The sequence below is a fragment of the Gracilinanus agilis genome, chromosome 3 (genome assembly GCF_016433145.1).
Source record: "Gracilinanus agilis isolate LMUSP501 chromosome 3, AgileGrace, whole genome shotgun sequence".
NCBI lineage: Eukaryota > Metazoa > Chordata > Mammalia > Didelphimorphia > Didelphidae > Gracilinanus > Gracilinanus agilis.
In genome coordinates this window covers 511,976,002-511,982,001 of record NC_058132.1, presented here as the reverse complement: position 1 = coordinate 511,982,001, position 6,000 = coordinate 511,976,002, and the positions used below count along the sequence as shown (strand labels likewise).

General features: G+C 32.4%; 1 protein-coding gene across 1 annotated transcript in view; it reads left to right on the top strand.

The window, feature by feature from the left end:
• The window catches only part of MYO16 (myosin XVI), a 719,254-nt gene that overhangs the window by 291,280 nt on the left and 421,974 nt on the right, over positions 1-6,000 (top strand). The gene's annotated exons all lie outside the window — the stretch shown is intronic.

The window sequence follows — 6,000 nt, the reverse complement described above, 5'->3', positions numbered from 1 at the left end:
AGAGAGAGAGAGAGAGAGAGAGAGAGAGAGAGAGAGAGAGAGAGAGAAAGAGAGAGAGAGAGAGAGAGATATGAAGATATGAGTATAAATATATCTGTATATTTATAAATTAAATATATACAAATCTAGATAGACAGATACATAGATACATAGATATGTAGATAGATATAATTTTATTTCCCCATCTCTAAAATTATTTAAGCAGATTCTTGGTAAACCACCTTCCAGGGATGATGTAAAAAGAATTAATAGGGATTTGGGGGAGATACTGTGGACTAGATAATTTCTAAAGTCTCTTAAAATTTAATATTTTATGAATTCTATAATGATGTGCTCTAATAATCAGCAAAATATCACCAAATATGATCCAACCACACTTTTTGTCCCGATAAGCCTTTATTTGTTATGAAAATGGGTAGATACAATTATAGTACTGACCTAAACTGTTATAATAGGAGATATGATGGGGGAGGGAAGAATGAGCTATTTCTTTATTAAAAAAAGAGACATAATAATTATCTTATCTAGTTGTCTACATAAATATATCTGCCATCTCCCTGTCTACCTAAAAAGAATGCATGAGAATGCAAATTCCACCACTGCAGAGACTCAGTGACTTTAAACATTTTAGTATCCCCCTAGCAGAATATCTTTTGCCTCTAGTAGATACTTAATGAATCATTGTGGAATTTTTGAACTATCACCAACAATAAACAGATTTAGCAGCTATCATACTTCTTGTCACCTCCAAGATAAATGGAGTGATTTTAGAATTCTCTTCCTTGAAGTAAAGAGAAAATTCTGTTGAACAGATAATAAATGGTATCATTTTAAACTATGCCTATAAAATCAGCTTTTTATTTTATTTTTTCTATTCAACATAATTATTATATCAATTTTAAAGGTCATATTATAAACATATGAATAAAATTGATCTCTAAAACTTCATTTAAAAAGGACAAATAGCTATTCAAATCATGCTTCATAGGTTAAGTAAATTAGATAAACAGATACATACATATTTATACATACACATATATACAAACAAAGATATGAAGTTATAGAACTGACAAATCTTTGAGGGACAATGATTTCTCTTGTCTCTAATTTTCTTTTTTCTTATTCACATTCTATTTCCTTTAATGCATTTTGTCACATCTCCTTTTCCTTTCTCTTTCCTAATTGGCATAGTAGATAGGCTTGGCCTTTGAGCCAGTAAGACATGGGTTAAAGTTCCAACTCCAACACATACTGACTGTGTGATTATAGGCAAAGCGCTTGACCCCTCAGTGACAATAGCAATGGTAAGGAGTTTCTTTATCTGAAAGTCCTCAATATCAATGAAAGCACAGGTTCAATTTTTATTCTATTCTTTCCCCATATTTAGCAAACTCCTCACTTTTCACCTTTTCCTTTTCCTAAATTCTTGAAATATATTGGTTTTTGTAAAATGTGTTTAACCGAAATGTATATACTTTGTGCCTTAGTTATTTCTAAGATAGGACTTAAGGAATTTTATGAGAATTAAGTAAAATACAGTAATTAGAAGCAACTTCTCCACATCACCATTTCCCCAGTATAACAATACACATTCCATATATCAAAAAGAATTGTAATATTATCAGTCATCTGTGAGGTCAAGATTCAAATTCAGAAGCTGGATGTTTTCTGTCTGAATGACTTAAAGAAAAAGAAAGCTATCCTAAATCTTTGTTTAAATTCATTGTTACCATCAGAAGATACAGACATGGTAACAGCAAACCCAGGCTTTGATTTATTGGTGTTTAAATCAATTTACAAATATAGTGGCATACAACTCATTTTATTTTGGAACAAAGCTCTAATCAGCCATTTTGGTGTCTGGGACAAGTAGCATAAACCTGTGTAATTGCCATAGTATCATCAACTTCTATAGATATTATAGACCTTTAGGGGTTATGAAGGGAACCCCCACCCTTATTTTACTGATGAGGAGCAAAGTTCCAAAGATTTTCAGTGACTTGATGAGAGTCAAATAAGTTGATAGTGTTAGAAGCAAGATTTGAACCAAGGCCACTTGCTTGAATATTTAACATTCTTTCCATTATACAGGTATGAAAATAATATAAGAGGGTAAAATTAGAACCTGAGTATTGGTGTTTTGTCCCAATAATTCTGACTACCAAGGAGACCAAGGTTGGCATAACTCTAAAATAAAGATTAGAGTTTCAGTGAGATAAGTCAATCCTGTTTCTCTTCTAGCAATGGTGGGAAAGAGACTAACTAGTTGTTTGAGAAGGGGCAGTTCAGCTCAGGTGGGAAAGGGAGCAGATCATAATTGCTCTGCCAATCTGCAGTGGAACTAGGTCTGTGAGTAGACCCTTTACTTCCAGCCTCAGTGAAATAGGAAGGCCGAGTCATTAAAAAAATGCATTTGAAAGAGTAATTAAAGGAAATTTGATTGGGCAAGAGGGAGAATTAGTTACTATAATGTCTCACAGGTGGGTGTTATTAAAATATTATTAAAATAGCTTTCTACTTTAATTAAATATTCTTGCTAATCAGGTACTAAGCTAAGTTGTTTCTGCCTACTGAAGAAAGGCATGTGCTGTCAACAGGCACACAAAAATTTAAACATTGCATTAAAAAAAAACACATTATTTTACTTTTTTGAACCCTTTAAATTTCTCACCACTCACTTGGTCCTTCTTACAGCTTCTAATAGGACAGCTTCTCTGTGGACCCAACACTGGGGTCATTCAGCCACAGAAAACTTTTTTGAGTAGTAACTAGATTGTCACATGGATTTATTTAAGATTATATTTTTGAATAATGGAGAATGCCAAGCAAGATTTTAGATATATAATTGATTTATTTATATATGTATTATAAATATGTATATATAATGTAATTTATGTATTTTTAATGTAATTGTTGCTTGGATTTTCTATTGAAAATAACTAATTAAAATAATAATAATAAAATAACTTCTTGCTGAGGCTATGTTTAGACTTCTCTGGCTAGATTATGTCATTACCACAAAAAACATTGCCCACCCTTACCAATCTTCCACCTATGAGACAATACACCAAAGTACAAGGGTTAAAAATTAAAAAAAAAAATTAAAAAAAAAAAACATTTTTTGCCATAGTAAGAGTTTTCATGCTGTTCAACTATAAGCCCTACCAAATCTTACTGCTATCATAGTAATGCCTTTGCCCACACTGCCATAGGTTATCCTTAGCAAGCATCACAAAACCACATCAAGCTTTGATGGTCCCAGTCAGAGCTAAGACCTAAGCATGTCTCAAGGAAGAGGTGAGGCAGTGATGGTGGTGCTACACTTCTCATTATCACTCCTGAGATGAGGAACCACAAGATGTACCTATCATACACATTTTAAGGATCAAGAATTTAAGTTTTATGTAAGGTAAATAACTTATGGAAGGTGTTTATAGTAAGTAAGTAGTAGAAGTAAGACTAGAATCAAAGAGTCATAGAAAGTTAGAATTGGAAGGGACTTTAACATGGATCTATTCCAACCATTTTAATTGGAAAACTGACTCCAAACCCAAAGTAGTTTCAGCTATACCCAACTACCTCTCTCATGAATGAGGCAGGGGAATTAGAGAATTTAGAAATAAGAAACTGGGTCACTATTAATCAATTAATACAATTGTATTGAATTTCTATTACAAGGAGAGATAAAATGTCCAAGTTATGTTTTTGTGAGGGGTCTGAAGTCATGATAGCTCATGGTAGCACAGTGGATGTTGGAAGAGAGCTACACCTAATTCTGGAGGTATTGAGGATAAAGTTGAAACACTTTTCAAGTAGTATATATGTATATGTGTATATTTGCTTATATATAATTCTTTCCTTTCAGTTTAAACTGAAAAATATTGAAATTGTTTTTTTTTAATTCTATGATATATATATATATACATAATTTCTATACAATATGCCATTCATACCACATATAATGTTTGATCACACCCCAAAAAATATAGCTTAGAAGAATTATGTTGAAAGCCTTCTTTTTTTAATTCAAAGTCCTCCAGGTCAAGTTATTAGTAAAAAGAAATGTTCATTCTGTCAATGGAAACACTTAGAATTGAAAAATCCCAGGTGCCTATTTGGCTTAGAAACCAATTACCTTCGCTCAATTATTACAGTTTCACTTCAGTCATATAGGAAAAAAAAAGAGAGACGTTTCCTTCTGGAAGAGTATTTGGTTCCCCTGGCAGTTTATTTTATTTTACATTTTTAGAAAGTAAAATGTCCATTAAGATAGTTTTTGAAACCCTACTGATCAGAAAGCTGTTAATCCTCAGCAATTTTTCTCCCTGCTGGAGATGAGCTAACAAGGATGATTACTAATTACATTTTTTTTTCTAATTCAAATGGAAGGTTTTGAAGTAGCTCTATGGGGTGGAGTTTGATTAATTTTGAATGCTGCTTTAAATAAAGCTTACACATATTATAGAGTCAGCATGTGGAAGTGTCATTTGTATCCCTGAGTGTAGAAGTGTGATAATCATGAGGGCTACCCCACTAAGCCCTCCACTCTCACCTCTCTGTTCCTTTCGTTGATGGCAAGAGGGGAAAATGACTCAATTAAGGAACCTCATTGCATATGTGTCTGAGGTTAATAGGGAAAGATTCTTATACTTCTGTATTCTGGTTTATCTAAGGAATTAATATCATTAATGTAATAGAAAAAAGTATAATGGAGAGAAAATAGATTCAGCAATGGGTTTGTTCAAAAATCAAAAAGAAAATAAAACTTAAGATTTGATACCATATTTGAAAATCCCCTCAGATAAAATACCAATTACAAAATGGAAAAAGGAATGTTTTTAAACTGCATTATTCCCTTATTCTTTGCTTTCCACCCACATTCTTTAATTTTAGTACAACTATCGTATCTTAATAATGGTCATTTTTACTAATAGTGGCATATTTTAAATGAAGTGAAGAGAGAAATCACTTTCTTATTGTGGTGACATCCAGAGTTGTGTTTTCAAGGACTTTTTCTCCTTGCTCATAAAAAAGAAATGAAGATATTGGTACAGGCTCCTCTTATACGGACTCTATTCAACATCCTTAAACTCAGCTTGCCATTTTGCTTGAACTGAGTACTTTCTGACAACAAATTCATTCTACATGATGGAACCTGTTCTTAGCCTGTATTTTATGCCTAAATAACAAATGAGTTAATGGCTCTAAATGTAAGTAACAATTAGTAAATAATTTCAGTAGGGTCCTGTTTATAGTTCAGTTGTGATAGATAATTACGGCCATCTACCTTTCTGAAAACTGTGATATTCTAAAAAAAATATTGACTGTTGGTGGAATCCCGGTTGTGTATCAGAAAACTTCTATTATTTGCATATATTTATTCATTCAAGCATATTATCTCTTTACTGCTGATTTGTATTAGAAAAAAGGTAAAGAGATAGTTGTTCAAAGAAATATAATAATAATTGTTGACAACAGAAGTGCAAACATATAGCCATACTGTCAGGAACTGAAGTCTACCTAATCTCTGAAGATAAAATAGATTTGTACTCACATTTTGGAATTTCTTGGGCTATAATTTGTTCAATAATTGTATTGTAAAGCAGGATCACTGTTTAACCATATTTTGTTTTGGTTTACCAACCTGCTGAACTGAAAATAATTTATATCAGTGTCCCCTTATTTTCTCTTTTAACTCTGTTGTGATTAGTGCTGGCTATCTTTAGGGGTATTTTGAATTAAATATGAGGGGCAGTTAGAACATGGGCGATGGTGTAGTTAAAGATTCAGCATTAAAGTCAAGAAGACTTGGTTCAAGTCAAATCTCTAATACATGTTAACTTTGTGAACTACCTAAATCCCTGGAATTCTTAAGTGCTCCCAGGTAGGTCTCTAAGATTATAAACACTGCAGAGAATCTGTTGATCTTCTTCAATATGGGGAGTTTTCTCCATGGTAATTTTAATGGGTTAATAGAAGAATAGTTTCACTAAATTTCCT